Source organism: Hoplias malabaricus, chromosome 14 (genome assembly GCF_029633855.1).
Source record: "Hoplias malabaricus isolate fHopMal1 chromosome 14, fHopMal1.hap1, whole genome shotgun sequence".
In the NCBI taxonomy this organism is placed as follows: domain Eukaryota; kingdom Metazoa; phylum Chordata; class Actinopteri; order Characiformes; family Erythrinidae; genus Hoplias; species Hoplias malabaricus.
Window position 1 is genome coordinate 22,883,291 of NC_089813.1, and position 20,532 is coordinate 22,903,822.

Genomic DNA, 20,532 nt, shown 5'->3' on the forward strand with positions numbered 1-20,532 from the left:
TTCTTACAATGAGGCAGGAATATAGTTTACCCTTCATCTGTGTACATATGAATTTCTGATGAGAACTCAGATTGAAAAATTAGCTTTAAACTTCTCAATAACCCTGTTCCTGAGCCCAAAAAAGATAGAAGCTGCATCCTTATAGCTATTTACTTTTAAATTTGTTGTTTGGACAGTGTGTACTGAATATAGTTTGCCCTTTGGGGATATACCTGTTGCTTTGTGACAGCTTCCCATTTTAACCAGCATGAAAATTCACCCTTAAACTAAACTTAACCCTAAGATCCAAATGATCCAAAGTGGCAGGATTGCAGATTGATTTTCCCCATGGCTCTCATAGTTAGTTGTGACATTACAGGTGGTTAACCAGGTCTTTCACAGTTGTTCTGAGTCCCAATTTTCTATAACCTTTACTCATATTTTGAGCTTTAATTTTCTCCTGCTTTTTTCCCCTCATTTCTCATTGACTTGCCTCTACCTTGTGCAGGTGGATAAATCTCCCCAGAAATATTTCCTGAAAAATGGAGGTGTTTCGCTTCTACACCCTGTAAATTAAGTGTAATAAACTTTATTCTATTGTTCCAATATATTATTTGTCTCTGTTCAGTGTTGCATTATGTTGATTGCCTTATCCTGTCTGTTATTGCATTATGTTTATTGCCTTACACTGTCTGTTATTGCATTATGTTTATTGCATTACATTGTCCGTTATTGCATTATATGTGTTGCCTTACACCATCAAATATTACATAAAAATATTTGCCAGGAACATAACAGTGCCTATAATAACCATGGAATTTTAACTGAGAATGTAAATACAGTTAAAAGGTCTTTTTGCCATTTAATGCAAACGTTAGACCATACTGAAGCTTTAGAATATCAACTGTGTGATTAGCACAGTTTTTTTTTACAGCAGTGTTAATAATTCTATGCATAGACATCACGGCGTCCCCATATGGACAGAGTTCAGCATGGGATGTCTTCAGATCATGCACGGTTTGTCTCCATTCCTTGACTGATCATAGACTGGTCACACACCTCTTAATTATCACCCGAAACCTGCCATTTTCATTTTTCATAATATTAAAATGTTCCTCTTGAGGCTCGATTCATGCAGTTGTATGAGCCTTGACCTATCACTGGTAGATTGCAATTGTGATCTTTTTAATTCACCCAAGGCCCAGGGTTATAGTGAGCATAACTTGTCTCACTCTTTCTGGTTAGGATATATGTCCTCATCACCAGTGCCCCCACCAGGTTTGTTTTTAGTTTGCTAATGAAGAATTACATGTCAGAATGTCATGTTAGTTTTACATGTCATTAGCACATGTGGCTAAAGTGTGCTGCATTGAGCCGTATAGAGAGAGAGAGAGTTGTGTCAACCCTGTTGACTCCAATGAACCGTTTTTTTTTTTACAACAATGGCGGATCATGGAGCCTTTAAATATTTCTTGGAAGTTAGCAGCAGACACCAGCCACTCCACTAAATTAGTAGATTTGGGGAAAGTTAACAGTTAATTAGGCTATAGGACTTTAAGTAAAGTAAGCATAACAATGAACAGCCTGGAAATACCTTCTCATAATGTCATTTTATGATTTATTCTGTTGGGAAATTAGTGAATGATGTTTGTCTGAAGGAGTATGTGTTTACTGTAACTGCGCAAGTGAGTGTAGAGTTGTGAATGGAGGTGAAATGAGGATTTATTTTGCATTAGAATCTAAGATAAAGTTACACAACAGTAAGGTAGAGTTGTTTTTGCAGTGTAGATTAGGATAACAGGCATATTCCTGTTGTTGACTGCGTTAAAAAGAATTCAAAAACATTTTAAACTTGTACAGTAGTCAGTATGATATATACCCATATAATGTACCATATAGTTGATGGTTTCTGATAAATTAGAGGGAGGTGAAGAGATGTTCATAAATCAGTTAAGATTAGTTTTCTAACACATCATGGTGGTTTCAGTAATCATATATGAACCATATCTTAAAGGCTAATATAAAACCCATGATATTAGACTGGACAGAAGATGGAACCTTCATGTAGAAATCTGCATTTTTGCAGACGTTTGCACATGTTGAAAAAAAAAAAGAAGAAGAAAATGCTGGACTGCCATTGCTCATATAGCCATTGACACAGAGGTGTTTCTGGTATTTCAAGAACAGGAAAGCCAGAAATACATACCCTTGTCATTGGAAGGTCTGGAGAAGCTTTGGTGCTGCATATATATGTCTTTGTTTACAATATTCATTCATTCATTCATTCATTCATTATCTGTAACCGCTTATCAAATTCAGGTTCGCGGTGGGTCCAGAGCCTGCCTGGAATCATTGGGCACAAGCCAGGAATACACCCTGGAGGGTGCGCCAGTCCTTCACAGGGCTACACACACAGTCACACATTCACTCACACACTTACACATTCACTCACACACTTACACCTACGGACACTTTGGAGTCGCCAATTCACTTACCAACCAGTGGCGATTGCTCTAAGACTGCAAGGGAAGCTCGGCTTCCCCTAAAATGTAACAAAATAAGTGATCAAATATATACTGTTGTGTGTACATGTCATTAGGGTTGCAACGAATGATTATTTTGATAATCGATTAATCTGATGATTTTTTTTTTCAATTAATCAATTATTAATCGGATAAAAAGGATAACAAGCCAAATTTGGTTTGCTTTCTGTTACTAGCATATTCAGGATACCATCAGTGAGAACAGTTGCTTGCTGTGGTGTGCAGATCTTCTTCAAAACATAGTCAGCAATAGTGATGGGAATTTCGGCTCTTTTTGGGGAGCCGGATCTTTTGGCTTGGCTCTTCATAAAGAGCCGGCTCCTAAATGGCTCTTTGTTTTACCACTTATTTCCACTGGTACAGGACAATATTACCTACATTTTACATGACTATATGGACAAAATATTATTGTTCAATATTAAAAATAATAAATAGTGTTGCAATGGCCAATTGTTTTTATGGCTGTCTTGTAATAACTCACTGATTGCACCACACATTCAATTGTATAAATAACTGGATTTTTATTTAAACACCTTAATAAAAAAAAAAAAAAAAAAACAACCTTGTAAACTCTGAAATATAGCCAAATGAACCCAAAAGTGGGTATTACAAAATAGCATATTAAATTAAATAATCATCCATTTCTGGGTAATAAAATAAACAAATACTCTGCAAAGTGCAAAACAGCAGCATTCAACGGTAGTGATTAAAACAACCACAACTGTCAACAAACATTTAACTAATTTAACATTTTCTTCAACAATTTTTTTGGAAGGCAGATTGGCATTCAGGAAAACCAAGTGTCTCAGCTTAGAGGGTTGGAGGGTTGGAACTTGCTTGTTGTTCTCTGATTGGTTGAATGACAAGCATTAGAAAAAAATGGCTCGGTCTTAGACGGGAACCGGCTCTCATCGTTCACTTACAAGAGCCGGCTCTTTGAACCGGTTCGTTCGCGATCGACACATCACTAGTCAGCAATGCTGGGCTGTTTTTATCTGAGGTGAGTGAGAAAGTATAGATATGAACATACATCTTTTTTAAGTTAATAACTACTGATCTAAAATGCAGACAACAAAATGCAGGCAAATTGAAATTGCTTAAATGGATATTGGATGATGCTGCCATGTGCTGAGAATAAAAGGGAAATTCATCTAACACATATGATCAGATATGGTTGAGATATTTAAGATTTTCGTGAACTAATGTTGTAATTGCATAAGGAACACACAACCTGCCATTATTAAAAAATTAGCGTTTACATGAAGAATTAACCCGACAGTTACATTAATTTTATATTTATCAATATGTAACACAGTGTATGTAATGTAATATACACTTGGCTGTGATACTCAAACACTAACACGCAATGCCAGTCAGAAAAGACCTTGAAAAAAGGCTTTAAATATATTATGTATAAAATGTTTTTTTTTAACACTGAATGTAACTGCCGCCACATTTAAGGTGGAACGGAAAACTCTCTAAATACAAGAGTGATATAAATGTACTAAAAGTGAGACATCTTGTTTAACTACTCTAGCAGGCTCTAGTGACACCGAGTGAGAGAAAAACTAACGTCGCTAACGTTAACTTGACAAAAACTACGGCTTGTTTTGGAACTGCTGGTCGAGCTGACACATTTAAGGTGGAAGAGAATACTCGGGGGCATGCTAAGGCTTGTTCGCTAAACGCGAGTGTAATATCAATGTACTAAGAAAAACATGTTGTTTAACTACTCTAGCAGGCTCTAGTAACATTGAGTGAGAGAAAAAGTAGAATTAACTTACTATACTTAATCTCTTTCACACATAGCTCAAACAGGCTTCCTTTTCAGATTCTCATGCACTGATGTTGTGCTGCTGTGCCATGAGAGATCAGCTGTGCACATTTTGCACCTAAAGCTGTTCCTTGAAGGCGTTAATGTAAAGTGCTCCCATACTTTTGATGACTTGGGTCTTACATTTTTCTCTCTGCTTGTGCTAACATTATCTTCTGCTGTGACCGCCTCCGCCATTTTTCAAACCCTTCTTCCAGAATTCGTCACGTGTAGCAACTGTACCTATGTGTATAATAACTTAGACCAAACTAATCGATTATTAAATTAGTTGCAAACTATTTTAACACTCGATTTTAATCGATTTAATTGATTAGTTGTTGCAGCCCTACATGTCATTGAAAATATATGCACTACAACGCCCTCAACTTTTGTTCAGAATCAGCTTCTTATCGCTGGTAAAGACGCGGCTTTCCCGCAGTTTCACAGTTATTTAAACAGTGTGGACAGTTCAATAGCGAAGCAGCGAAACGAGACGAGTCATTGGATAAATGCTGGGCTTTGTCCCGCCCATCGGACGCTCAGCGTCTCTGGGGGTCTATGGGGCAGTGGGCTGGCCTCGGCTGGCCCGGACTCTTAGATTCTGCATGATGATTGGATGATCTGTCTGAGGCTGATTGACAGCGAAATGAGCGAATCAGCGATCCTTTGGTGTAAAGATCCGTGGGAGCACATGCGGATACACTTCACATGGGCCAAGGCCGTTTAAGCAGCCTATCTCTGTTGGCCATTGAGAGGACACTAGTCAAGTCCCTGGAAAAGACGCCTTGTTGGTACAAAAGGGTCAAAAATCATTTTCTTGAAAAGGAACGGAGGGTAGAATTTACGTATAAATAAACCGACACATTTTATGATGTAGGCCGCAATTGAGTTTCCACTGCTACCAACGTGTGTTTTTGGACTGTGGGAGGAAACCAGAGCACCTGCAGGAAACCCACACGGCCACGGGGAGAACACACCAAGTCCTCACAGACAGTCACCCGAAGTGGGAATCGAACCCACAACCTCCAGGTCCCTGGAGCTGTGTGACTGCGAAACGTGCCGTTTTTATAATAAAAAACTATAAAAAATGTTTATCTTGTCAGTTGCTGACAGTGTGTTTATGATCATGGAAAGCCTGTTATTTTCTGTTTATACAAAGCTACAAAACTGAAGCACCGTGTTGAGATGACATTAAAGCAACTCGTTTACCAGAAACCAACATGATAACATTTTAACATTTAAGTTTTTGAACATTTCTAAAATCAAGCACCTTAACATTTTATCAACCAAGTAATCTATATTTGATAAAGTAACAGGGCATCACTGGGAACTAGATATTTATTACTGACTACATATTTATAAGTGTCTGACTGACAAAACGGTGCTGTAACAAATTCACAGCTTTGTTTATTTTGAGTAACACCTCGCTCTGGTGTTCTGGCTTTAATAATCTGAAGATTTTGTCCCCTTTTGTGTAAAATTAAACAAACTGTGCAGATGTAATTTACTTGTCAGAAAGTCAGTAACGGTGAGATGTGTTTGTGTATTCGTGTCCTTATAGGGACAGACAAGATGACTTTCTGTTTGTTAAATATATAGTAGAAAACAAAAGACTGTCACAGAAACATTCTCCAAACATAAAGAAGAGACTATGATAAATATTACCTCAACAATGTTCAACATTTCTGTTTGAGGCTTCAGTAAAATACTGATCTGCTCACGACCATGGACAGTGGAGTGCTGAAGCTGTGCGAGTGTGTCCTAATTCAGCTCTCAACTCTGTGACCTCTTTAACACTTCAACCCTTGTGCCTTCTTTTCATCTTTTCGTCAACGTCATCAAAGCAAACATTTTAATGAAGGATTTGTGGCATATGCTTTATTAAAAAGGAACAAGGCAAAACCTTTCTTTACTGTTTAAAAGTCTCAGACATTACATCCTATTCTACATAATCACAAAAACAATTCTGATCCTTACTGTTGTGTAACTTTAGTTTAGATTCTATTACAAAATAAATCCTCATTTCACCACTTCCACTCACAACTCTGTACTCACTCAACAAGTTACATTTAGACAAACATCTCACTAGAATAATATTTCTTTAATTTCCCAACGCAATAAATCATAAAATTATGATAAGGTATTTCCAGGCTGTTTGTTATTATGCTTACTTTATTAAAAATCCTATAGCCTAATTAACTGTTAACATTCCCCAAATCTACTAATGTAGTGGGAAAATCCGCTAGCATGCTTTAACACACTCTAACAACTAATATGATACAAATGTGTTGATAATATAATATTTCACTCTTTAAACACCTTAAACTTTAAACATGCAACACACTTGCATCTGTTCTGCGAAAGCAACACTCTATACAACTCTGTTCTTAAGGCAAACTCTGATCCTGCCTCTTCCCGTGTAATAGGACCCCTTGAGCGCCACTAAAACAGGTGTTCTGACGAGTTGTGCTAACTTGATGGAATGTGCTACTTTGCCGCTCTGTGCACGCTCAGACCAAAATTTTTAATGTTTCCATGTGTTTTTCGTTTTAAATATGTTTTTCTCCGGTGCATTACACAATCATAGTTCACTGTTATTATTTGCTTGAGTGATCCAAAACTGCTCAGCGAATTAAATGTAAAAAACTATGAAGCAATTTCTTAACAGCGTAGTAATCTTGTAATATCTTGAATAAGGGAATTTGGGCTGTGCGTATCTCGTGCTTATACCTAGGCAGCATCTCCTGATACACTACATTTAGCTTACCTACTACCAACTGTACGTATAAAAGTACACCATGGAAGCACATTTCCACAAGGTAGCACAACTCCGGCTGCAGGTCATTGGTCAAAAGCAACAGTGGAATCTAAGAAGGAACACCCTATGGTTTGAATTCACGAATTCACTTTACATAAAATATTTCCTTTGCCTGGGCAAAGTGAGTGATCTTACGTGTTAACAGTGGTTTAAAGGGTGAGTGTTAAAGGTAAGTGAGATCCAATAGTAAACAGAACGTAGCAATGTGTGTTTGGTTTGGTGTTTCTGGAGAACAGCTGAGTGTATACAGTTTAAAATCCGCATGTAGGTAGCTGAATTAATTCTGAATAATGGTGTAATCAGAGTACTGTTTGTACAACGCTAAAGCTGGCCTCTTATACGCCATCTTATTCACAATATCTGTTCCACTTTAAAAGGTGTAGTTATTACATTCTATTGCCATTAGATGGCAACTTATTAACATGACTTCCATACCCTGGAAATGTTACACGTTTTTGGCTTAATTCATTGGACATTACATCTTTATTTTCAAAGTGTCGTAAAAATCTGAAAGGCTCATTGAAGACACAGTGTTACAGAATATTAAAATCCTGAAGTAGAAGATATTTTACTGTAGATTTTTTTTTTGTTGTTTTTTTGTTGTTGTAATGGTCCTGTCAACATAGCATTGGGCATAAGAGAATATTTTGGGAAATTGTGCATTTGGCTTAATTCGTTGGACATTATCTCTTTATTTTCAAAGTGTCTCCAGAATCTAAAACAAATAATTGAAGAGACAATATAACAGACTATCAAAATCCCGAAGATTTTTACTGTAGCACTTTTTTGTAATTTCCCTGTGAACATAGCATTGGATGTAAATATTTGGCTTAATTCATTGATTATCTCTTTATTTCTGAAGTGTCTCAAAAATCTGAAAGACTGAGGTCTTGAAGACACAATATAACAGACTTGGAAAATCCTGTATATGAAGACATTTTACTCTGGATTTTTTTGTAATGGCCCTGTGGACATAGTATTCAATGTAATAGAATGTGGGGAAATTGTGTATTTGGCTTAATTCATTGGACATTATCTCTTTAATTTAAGAGTGTCTCGAAAATCTAAAAAGCTCGTTGATGACAGTATAACAGACAATGAAAATCCTGAAAATTTTCTGTGGAATCTTTTAGTAATGGCCTTGTGAACATAGCATTGGGTGTAATAGAATGTGTGGGGAAATTGCCAATTTGGCTTAATTTATTGGACATTATCTCTTTATTATCAAAGTGTCTCAAAAAACTGAAAGGCCCATTGAAGACACAGTATAACACATTTTGAAAATCCCGAATATGAAAAAAATTTACTCTGGATTTTTTATAATGGTCCTGTGAACATTTTTTTCGATGTAATAGAATGTGGGGAAATTGTGTTTTGCTTAATTAATTGGACATTATTTCTTTAGAGTATCTCAAAATATCTGAAAGGCTCATTGAAGACACAGTATAACAGACTGAAAATCCTGAATATGAAGAATTTTTACTCTGGAATGTTTTTGTAATTGCCACTGACCATACCATTGCACATAAAAGAATGTGTGGGGAAATTGCCCATTTGGCTTAATTCATTGGACATTATCGCTTTATTTTCAGAGTGTCTAAAAAGTCTGAAAAACCCACTGAAGACATAATATATCAGACTTTGAAAATCTTGAAGGTGAAGAGGGTGGGGGCCAGAAGCTGGCCGAACTTCGGATCCTGTGTCAAAGAATTTCTTGCAGCTATTCCTTTAGAATGTCGCTTCACTGCGTTATAACTAATTTGCTTAAAGTTGAGAAAATCTCAACTTTTAATTTGTCGCTTATCTCTCTGTCAACATGTTGCTTGCTGCTTGTCACTGAATCATGGCTACAAATCTTCCAAAATGACTGGACGCTTGTAGGGCTGTCCCGAAAACCATTTTTAGTGCCTCTGAGCTTCTCCCGGGATATTCAGTGAATATTCGTATATTTGGGGAATGGGGTGTTGTATATTGTTGTCATTAACAAAATCCACTTTTAACCCTCTCTCCAGGCTGCGCTGTGGCTCACTGTAGCACTGCTGCTGGAGAGCCTGAATGTGGTGGAGCTTTGCCTTTATTGATAACCACATTTATCCAAAGTACTGACTATCCGAATCTCAAAATTAGAAACTGAATACATACTGTAACGGTTACAGCTACGCTGTGCCTTTAAGAGAGGGGACCTCTTTTCTTATATATGGGTGCAGGCATATAAGGATCTCTCCCAAGAGGGGGGGGCAGTAGAGTGACCCCAAGGAGAAGAAGGTAAGCTGGTATATTAGCATTAAGCTGCACTCCTCCAACTTAGTGTAGACTGGGGGGGGGGGGGGGGGGGGGGGGGAGACTAGTTTTTGAATTCACAAATTCTATTCTATGTAAGCTCTACAAAAACAAAATGCGTTAATGTTAATCCACAAATTAAATCACAATTAAGTCACATATGTTTCACTATTCACAAATTAATACATCCCGATCTGTGTCTTGGCCTGTAATTTGTACAAATACAGTTAAATTCATAAATACACGTTTTTGGTTTTTGGTTTAGCAGGCGAAAAAGCCATCGATATTTGGCACTGTTCTTTTAGGACGTGTGGAGCTTAAATGGAGACGCATTTGTGCAAATTTTAATGTGGAAGTTTAAACAAAAACCGCCCAATCTGCTGAATTCAGCTTCATATCACAGAGTTAGGAGCAGGTGATCGCTATGGAGCACTGTTGAAGGTGCTCTACATTTAATGTCGTTAAAGTCCAGCGGAACTTCCCTAATTTCGCTGCAGACTAGGGCTGTCAAATAAAATATTTTAAAATAATCACGTATTGGGACACTAAATGCCGTGTGGCATATTTGACTGATACGGGAAGCACTGTGTTGCATAATTTTGAGATTGGGTTGTTAAAACGGGTGCTTTGTTTCAGACAGACGCTCTCCCTCAGCCGGAGGGTGGGGCAGATACCCCACGGCTCCTAAACAGAAAATGTACTTCTCATTGGTCATCGATTTTATTCAGCCAATCCACAGCCAGAGTTTGCGTTACATCATTTACTGCGGCAGCCAATGGAGTCACAGTCCCACCTACAGGGGGTTGTTTTGCTGCGGCCCTGAGAGCAACGGGTTAGTCCTGAAACACATGGGGAAACAACAGTGCCACCTATCGATGGCCTACTGGCCATATTTGTGGATCAGGCTGCATTTGTATTACTGATGTCAGAGTTTGTACTACAGGCGTTTTACCAAAACACTTGAGTTGTCTCAGTGAGTTTTTGTCCTAGAAACATAAGCATATTCCCAGAAACCCTGAACATGCTACACTTCAGTTACAGTTTGTTTAAATAAAATATATGTTTAGGCCATTGTGAATTTAGAATTAGAAGGCCAAGGCATGTTTCAGTCAACGTTTTTTGTTTCAGGAAACAGGGATCTATCATAGTGTGCTCCCAATTCATAGTGATGTCATAGTGTACTCCAGAGGTGATTGCTTTAAAACTGCAAGGGAAGCTCAGCTTCCCCTAAAATGTCAAAAAATAAGTGATGAAATATATACTGTTGTGTGTACGTCATTGAATAAATATGCACTACAACGTGCTCAACGTTAGTTCAGACTCAGCTTCTTATCACTGGTAAAGACGCGGCTTTCCTCTCAGTCATTCCCGCAGCTTCACGGTGCTTTAAACAGCGTCCACAGAGTTCAATAGCGAAGCAGTGAAGTGCAGGGAAACGAGACGAGTCATTGGATAAATGCTGGGCTTTGTCCTGCCCATCGGACGGTCAGCGTCTCTGGGGGTCTATGAGGCAGTGGGCTGGCCTCGGCTGGCCAGGACGTTCAGCTTCTGCATGATGATTGGATGATCTGTCTGAGGCTGAATCCCATTTTGATTGACAGCGAAATGAGCGAATCAGCGATCCTTTGGTGTAAAGATCCGTGGGAGCATTATATTTTCATTCATTCTGTTCTGAGTTGAACCAGAGACTTTCTTAATCCTCTTAGCGGCATTTTCTTTGTTAAAAACGACTAGCAACAAATCAAGCTTCTATTTCTGGTGGGGTTTTTTGTAGCTGCTTGTTATTGGAGACTGACTTCTATCACTCTTTCTGACTTCTATCGCAGTTTCTGTCCAGCAGGTGCTGCTGAGCCCCTTCACCGTCACCAAGCACTAACATGCGGACACACTTCACATGGGCCAAGGCCGTTTAAACAGCCTAGCTCTGCTGGCCATTGAGAGGACACTAGCCAAGTTCCTGGAAAAGACGCCTTGTTGGTACAACAGGGTCACAGATCATTTTCTTGAAAAAGAACGGAGGGTAGAATTTACATATAAATAAACCTACACATTTTATGATGTAGGCCGAAATTGAGCTTCTCCTCCTTGAAAGACCAGCATCCGCCACTGGTATACTCCCAATTCTTAAGTACCTCATTATGCTGCCTACTAAAATATCTAAATCTGGCCGAATTGTAAGGCAGTATCAAACCCTTCCTCAGCCGAAAATGCAATCCCATGATGCAAAGGTGGGAAAACTCCAATCTATTTCGATTTTCTCCCAGAACAAAAATAATAAAAATCATGATAAATACTGGATGATTAGAATCCACCGCGCTGAAAAGCTGAGGTGACGCTAGCCGCTGAGGGTAAAAAAAATTAAATAAAAACATCGGTTGTGTGCAGTGGTCAGGAACAAGCCGTGACGCATTCACTCTCTGGACAGAGCGTCTCAATAAACTGCCTCATAAGGACAGACTACCGTAATAACTCTGCCTACTTTAACAGCTGTCTATGCAGTCAGTGCCTACCTAGGCAGCTCACTAGGTTTTGGGACAGACCCACGGTGTATAAACAACTTTGCTGATAAAAGACAACTGGGCCTTGATTAAGACTAACTCTCAGTAATATAGCAAACAAGAACATCCCTTAATGAAACTATTCCTATACAATGTCCGAAGTAAAAAATAAAAATAAAAAATCCAGCTGTGGCAGACATTTTGTAAAATCCAGTGTGGAACACCTGTGAACAAGCGAGTTAATATTGGTTTGTACATCACAGTAAAAACATTTAATGGATTAATGAGCCATGGCCATTCTCTCTCTAAGGCCCCATCCATGTGGATTCACATATTTTTAAAAACAGAGATTTTCCTCCCTCCTCTTTTGAAAATATCCCTGTCAGTCCAAAAGGTGACCATAGAATTTTAAATAGAGACATCAATTAGGGTTAATCCTAAATCGCTCCATACTCCCTTTATAGTGTCCTACACAAGTCACGATATTACTGAATCTAGATCGTAACCGTGCATTATATATTTCAAATATATCATCATTTAACATGTACTTCACTATATAGGTAGTGAGGGGCTATTTGGATTTCAGCCAGAGATAGGCACGCGGTGTGGTATCATCCAAAATATTCTTGTCTGCACAAGAAAAGTGGCAACGGCATTTTCAAAAATCTCCTCCTTGGAGAGTATGTTTGAAAACCTGTGTATTCAGTGACATTTTTTTAAATATCCATATCTATGTGCATGGTGTCTAAATTAGAACTTTTGCTGGAAGAAAAAACACCCATTTCCCGCCCTGCCCTGAAATGAAGATTTTGGTTGGTGCTGCCTCTGAGAGCCTGATTTTCTGTTGTTCCACCCCCAGCCAAAATAGGAAATCTGAGTGGATCTGCCTCCTAGTTTGACTCTGTTGTCCCGCCCCCTGCTGAAATAGAGCTTGTAATTGGTTCTACAGCAGAGTTTGATGCTCTCCCAGTTGTAGTTCATGGAGAGTGGATGAACTCAATTATACTGTTACCATTGAGAACATGAATTCTAAATTTATGTGTTGGGCAGGAGTAGAACTTTTATAGGCTGTATGTTTGACACCCCTGCTGTAGACAGATCTCTCTCTATCTCTCTCCCTCTGTGTGGTGGGGGTTATAAGAGACCACGTGTTTCTATATAAAAACACAGAGGTGCTGGATCTACATGAATAGGCTTTGGAACGCATGTACTCCAAATAATGAGAGGTGCCGGATCTTGTATGAGCAGGATCCAGCTCAAATTAAGCACTGCCTATCACCCACCTTTCGGCGCGTGGTGTGGGTCTGTAAAGCCTGATTTATGCTTCTGTGTTGGACTTTCCTGTTTTTGAAATGCCAGAAACACCTCTGTGAAAATGGCTATATGGTAGTCTGGCAAAACTAGGCTTGCCTAGTTTTCTCTTTTCTTGTTTTTCACCTTTTTATTCGCTTCATAACATCTAAACCACAGTCTGAGGAAACGTCTCACCACAATCAGATGCTGTAGTGCAGAGAAGAGGAGTTTTTATTATATTTGTGGACTTCTGTGGTTCATCTTGGACCATGTTTATCCATCTGCCGACCTATCACACTCATGATGTTAAAGTGGCCTTTTATTGTGGCCAGCCTAAGGCACACCTGTGCTATAATCATGCTGTCTAATCAGCATCTTGATATGCCACACTTGTGAGGTGGATGGACTATCTCGGCAAATGAGAAGTGCTCACTAACACTAAATTTATACAAATTTGTGAACAACATTTGAGAGAAAAATGTCTATTGTACTGTATATATAGAAATAGTCTTAGATCTTTGAGGTCAGCTCATGAAAAATGGGAGCAAAAACAAGTGTTTTATATTTTTGTTCAGTTTATGCTCATTAATTTGTTGCACAATGGCCTTGAAGAATGATGCTCTGCATCAGTTGCAATGTATATAAATTATTTATTTATTCATTTGCTATAATCGCTTCATCCTGTTCAGGGTTGTGCTTTAGATATTAATTATTTAAAAAATAATTGAAATAAATCCCACTTGACCTGATTTGTCCACTCAGCACAGAACAGGTTTTGGTTCTGATTAATTAATGTTTTACTTAATTGAACTTGCAAAGATAAAGATTCAAATCTGAAGGAACAATGTCAAGTGTGTTGTGTTGAAATGACAGCCAAAATTAAGCATGATCTGTGGAATGTGAAGCTGTTATCCTGCTACTCAACCAAGAGTCACTTTAGTGTGTAGTTTTAGTACTAAATCCACACTGACAAAAAACATTCAATGCATAAGTACCTTAAGTACAAACCAGATTCCAAAAAAGTTGGGACACTAAACAAATTGTGAATAAAAACTGAATGCAATGATGTGGAGGTGCCAACATCTAATATTATATCCAGAATAGAACACAAATCACAGATCAGAAGTTTAAAATGAGAGAATGTATCATTTTAAAGGAAAAATATGTTGTTTCAAAATTTCATGGTGTCAACAAATCCCAAAAAAAAGGCCATTTTTTACCACTGTGTGGCATCCCCCCTTCTTCTTACAACACTAAACAGACGTCTGGGGACAGAGGAGACCAGTTTCTCAAGTTTAGAAATAGGAATGCTCTCCCATTCATGTCTAATACAGGCGTCTAACTGTTCAGTCGTCTTGGGCCTTCTTTGTCGCACCTTCCTCTTTATGATGCGCCAAATGTTCTCTATAGGTAAAAGATCTGGTCTGCAGCCTGGCCATTTCAGTACCTGGATCCTTCTCCTACATAGCCATGATGTTGTGATTGCTGCAGAATGTGGTCTGACATTATCATGTTGAAAAATGGGTCAGGGTCTTCCCTGAAAGAGATGACGTCTAGATGGGAGCATATGTTGTTCTAGAACCTGAACATAGTTCTCTGGATTAATGGTGCCTTTCCAGACATGCAAGCTGCCCATGCCACAAGCACTCATGCAACCCCATACCATCAGTGATGCAGGCTTTTGAACGGAGCCTTGATAACAACTTGGGTTATCCTTGTCCTCTTTGGTCCGGATGACATGTCGTTCCAGTGTTCCATAAAGAATTTCAAATCGTGACTCATCTGACCACAGAACAGTCTTCCATTTTGCCACACTCCATTTTAAAAGACCCCTGGCCCAGTGCAAACGTCTGAGCTTGTGGAGCTTGCTTAGAAATGGCTTCCTCTTTGCAATGTAGAATTTCAGCTGGAAACGGCGGATGGCATGGTGGATTGTGTTCACTGACAATGCTTTCTGGAAGTAATCCTGAGCCGATTCTGTTATTTCCTTGACTCTGGCATTCCTGTTTGAGGTGCAGTGACGTTTAAAGGCCCGGAGATCACGAGCAACCAGTAGAGTTTTACGGCCTTGACCCATACGCACAGCAATTGTTCCAGATTCTCTGAATCTTTTGATGATGTCATGCACGGTTGATGATGATAACTTAAAAGTCTTTGCTATTTTATGCTGGGTAACACCATTCTGGTATTGCTGCACTATCTTTCTGCACAACAATGGTGGAGTTGGTGATCCTCTCACCATCTTGGCTTCAGAGAGACACTGACACTCTGAGAAGCTCTTGTTACACCCAATCATTTTGTCAATTGACTTAATTAGTGTTAATTGGTCTTCCAGCTGTTCATTATATGCTCAATTTCCTTTTTCCAGCCACGTATTGCTACTTGTCCCAACATTTTTGGGATTTGTTGACACTGTGAAATTTTGAATCAACATATTTTTCCTTTAAAATGTTACATTTACTCAGATTAAACTTTTGATCTGTCATCTATGTTCTATTACGAATAAAATATTGACATTTGCCATCTCCACATCATTGCATTCAGTTTTTATTCACAATTTGTTTAGTGTCCCAACTTTTTTGGGATCCGGTTTGTACTGCCATGAATTGTCCAGTATTGTGCTGTTTATTACTGTCCATCCCTGTACTGTTTTGTATATTGTACCAGTGAGAGCAGTATTACCCTTATTGACTGTATTAGTATACCCTTTTAATGTAAATTACCATGATTACTGCGGTTCCAATAGTACATTATATATATATATATATATATATATATATACTATTGAAACCGCAGAAATCATGGTAATTTACATTAAAAGGGTATACTAATACACTATATACTAATATAATATATATATATATATATATGCTCCATGTTTCATTTTATTGAACTACTTGTTCACCTAGTTAAACTGCTTTGTTTATCTACTTGTTTACCCTACTTTTTTAACTATCACTAGTATTTTTGAGTTAGCAAAGTCATAATATTTTTTGATGGCAGCCCTGATGAAGCCAGACAGCACTGTTAGAGCATTTTGTGCATTGAGAAAGGCTGTTCTTGCCAAAACTACAGACTCCTTGCCTGTTCCACATTAAATGGTGCAGCACTCCGTTTCACATTAGATGGCACTATAATTATATTCAACTGATTTTTTTTCCCTTCACATTATATTGTGAAAATGTTATTTCTGCCTTAAACAGAGCTCTGTAACATTCTGTCACCAACATGTAGTTCTACCATAAATTGTTTAAGGGTACACTCAAACACATTCTCCCTCTTAAAAGGAACTGTTAATTTTGCCTATGCAGCAAATATTTTCACAAAAACAACAAAATTGAGGGTTAGAAATGTATGATTATTTATACTTGTTAAAAAAAACCTAGCAAAATTATTTTAAATGATCTTAGTCTCACATCAAATTTACAGTTTACGTAAGGGAGACAGAAAAAATAAACAGGACTAAAAAGTTATTTTTCATTTAGGGTTATTTTGGAAAAAATTTAATTATGCAAAGTGTTTCTAATTTTATTTGAGTTCCATATAAAACTTGTAGAAATGATTTCATTTTGTGTATCAGTAACTCTTGTACTTTTCAACACATTTTAAATATATAGTGATAACACTGATAATGGTAATAATTTTAAACACAGTAATCATGATATTCATTTTTTATACAGTTTCATGTCTGTGTACATATACATGTGCAGATGAAACAATACAACACCTATATTTTTCAAACTTAACTAATCATCCGAAGACAAAAACTGCTCACAACAGTGTGAATGGACCAATTGTCTATAATGATGTAAAATAATGCAATTAAAGTCCCTTTATGTTTACTTAGATTAAAAGGTAAGAGTGTTTTTCTTCTCTTGTTAAGTCGGTCTTTAGGAGTTTTATGCCTTGTTTGTTCTTTTAGGCCAGTTATAATGAAGATGAAGCATCACCTCTTCACTTTCCATTCAATTGTTCTAATACTTTGGCTAATCACATTAATGAGAAGCATGTTATTAAGAGAATGCAGTAATAAACTACAGTAAACGCCAAAAGTGCAGTCAAGGTCACGGCTTGGAGACTTGCAGCCATTCGCATCTCCATAGAGACGGGTAATGACTTACTCTCACACTGTATACCAGCTCACCCTGGCTGACACTCTGTCACACCTCCCACAGGCCTGAGCTCGGTTTAATGCGCTAGCACCCATAGGCCAAAGGCTACAGACCTTTTTGACATCCAGCCAATCGCTGACATGCTTTCACCTGTCTCAGCTCAAACCTGGTCGGGACCCCATGGCCCATTGGCCAGGTCAAGAAAACCATGATCGGACACTCGTTGTGACCTTTGAAAGACAAGAAGCGTAGAGGAAAAATGAGGACTGAGAAAACAACACCAGCTTTAATTGGAATGTTCTGCATGTCTTCCCAGGATTCAGAGGTGAGATATGCCAAGTTTGGTTGGATCACTGGTGTGACTGTTTTATTTTTCTCCGGAACTGTCTTTGCCTTATGATATGATTTGTAAGAAGAGTTGCTTGAGTTGCAAAAACTGTTTAGAATCCACACTGTAATTTCCACACTGTAATAAACAGGAAGTGTAGAGACAGTGCATTTATAAAGGATCTATAATGGATAGCTCTGTTAAAGGATCACTAGGTTGTCATTTTCCCTTAAAATCACAGCTTCAAAATCATTGTGATGATGACCTATAACAAGGAGAATAGTCATTTCTACTCTGGGCTCAGCACGGCAGAAACTGCACTGTTACATTTTGAGGGGAGTAGAAAACTACGCTTCCCCACTTCCACTGTCCCTTGAGAAAAAAAAAACAAAAATAAAAAACGCACTGTTTTAGAAAATTCCGAGGATGTTTCCTCACAATTTGCTAACTCTCTACTCTAATTGCTCACTTGAAACTGGTCTACTGTGTTTACAAACCCCACCCTGTGTCAGTAACTGAGTAAAAAAAACTGTCTTAGTCGGTATGCTGGGCTTCTTTCTTTGATCATGGTAGGGCAAAGTCATGTGCAAATTTCTGCAGAAATTGCTTTTCTGCATTTGACCTGTCTGTTGTAGTCAATACATCAATATACACTAGTGAGCAAATCTTCACAAAGGCTTCACAAACCTTCACTAAGGGCAATGAACACACACACAAACCAGCACAAGGGTTTAGGTTCCTTGCTTAAGGGCACTTCAGCCGTGAATGAAATTTTCCTTGTGAATGAATTTTTCCTGGGAATTGAACCGGCAACTTCTGGCCTCAAACTCACATCTCTAACCTCAAGGCCAGGCCTTAAAAGAAGTAGAGTCTCTTAACGTAAACAGAAAGAACATTGTTTTGGCACAATTGTAGACATCACCTGTAAATATCAGAGCATTGTTTGTACATAAAGGAAGCAAATTGTGTTTTTTTTTTTTGTGTTTTTTTTTTTTTTGACCATTTTTACATCCCGGCGGACATAAAGGCAAAGCAAAATTTGACTTAATATAAATTCAAAATAAAAAAAATTATTTGCCCCTGCCAGTAAAAGTGAAAAATAAAATATGAAAATGAACATATTAGAACGAACATATTAGCTAACATCTATTAAAAATGAGAATGTAACATACATATTTGCATACCAATAACAAAAGTTGCACACAGAGAGTAGGGCAGTATACAGCAGGGAACAAGAAGTAACAGCGTCATTATTATGTGTAAATGATTTGGTCTTATTTGGTCGTTTTGAATGTTTTATATTTTCTACTTCCAGTGTCTAAATACGGTTTTGGCTAAAAGTTAATTTCTCTTTAAAGGGGTGTAATTGCATTGTTGTGCTCTTTTATTATCATTATTTCATTGGCATAAAATATACTTTAAGATGACAATATAATTTATCACAATTATTTCCAGGAAAATATATAGATCACAAAATAGACTACCGTGACAGGCTTAGTCCGAAAGATTAGGTCATAGACATTGCCTTAAACACAATGGAATTTGGATTTCTCTATTCACTGTACAGGGATTTACAGGGAAATTTTCTGCACATATTGCTTACCAGCAGCTCAACACAGATTTAACAAAGAGAGGATGATTAATATCTAATCACATGTCTACGGAGAATAATATTTGATTACAATCCATTTAAAATATCTAATCAATTTCCATTCTGCAACATTTTCATAAAACCTCAGTTTTCAGTCATTTCAGTCATGTAAATGCCATTTTTGTGAGGTTGGGAAGCCAAAATGCAGGCACTGTGTACCTCAGGCATGTTTGCATAGACTGAAATGAGATTTGAATAAGGAGGCAAAATTCCTAGCACTTCATGTTTATGGGCAACCTTGGGTTACCTCTATTACTTGTGTTCTTCTGTGTCTTTTTAGGAATATGAAAGAAAAGCACACATCATAAAAATGTCATATTCCAGATCTTGAAGAAGACTGACTGAGACTTCATCAAAGTAACACGACTACTGCTTCATCCAGCAACATCTGTTAATTATTTGTTCAGAGTTCTCAGGAGAGGGAATATAAAGTTGGGTCATTAAGAGGATATGTTCACTCACTCCAATAACTAGGGGATGAAACCTGAATCTAGAACATGATGTGGCTCTAATAACTCCTACTGTCATCTGGAGGCATCCCTGTTTGAGAGAGACTTACAGTTATATTACAAAGATTCACAGCTCTGTCTGGCGTCCATAGCTCCTTCCTCCTGACCACAGCTCAGTGTCCAGTTTTCGCTCTCTGTTTCGAGGCTCAGTTCACTGCCAGAGACAGTGATGGAAGTGGAGGCTTTAAAACTTTTATTGCTCGACACCGCAAGCCACATGCCGTTTCAGTAGCGCCACTGCTCAAGGGCTTCGTGGATTTATGGCTTATGACACACACATATTTAATTTGTAACCCAAAACTTCCCCTTCCTCGTGCCTCGCCTCAGAACTGCAGAGCTCTCTCGGCTGGCTGGGGTCAGAGGTTAAGTAAAGGAAGGGAAGTGCTGGATCCAGCCAGAGGATGAGAGCAGAAGGTTTAGGGTGACAGGGTGTTTTGAATATGAGTGTGCTTGATTTGGTGGGTTTTTTTCGAAGCCCTTCTCCAAGCTCCTGTTAAAGAAGACCTGACTGTTCTGACTTGTATTGCATAAGGAAGGCTGTGTTGAAATAGTGTGGTCAAGTAACAACATTTTATAAAAAAAAAAGACAACCAAAGTTTATTAGTCACATACATGGTACAACTAGCAGTGAAATGTTTAATGACCTCTCATTTTAATGGAAAAAATAAATCAACTTGGAATCTCTAGAAAGATAGAAGATTCAAGATA

General features: G+C 38.1%; 1 protein-coding gene across 1 annotated transcript in view; it reads left to right on the forward strand.

Annotated features, from left to right (window-relative positions):
- Positions 1-3,472: 3,472 nt before the first annotated feature.
- The window catches only part of LOC136665547 (uncharacterized), a 31,308-nt gene continuing 14,248 nt past the window's right edge, over positions 3,473-20,532 (forward strand). Inside the window, exon 1 of the mRNA XM_066643167.1 lies at positions 3,473-3,522. The gene's annotated coding sequence lies outside the window, so the exon portion shown is untranslated. The remainder of the gene's footprint in view (positions 3,523-20,532) is intronic.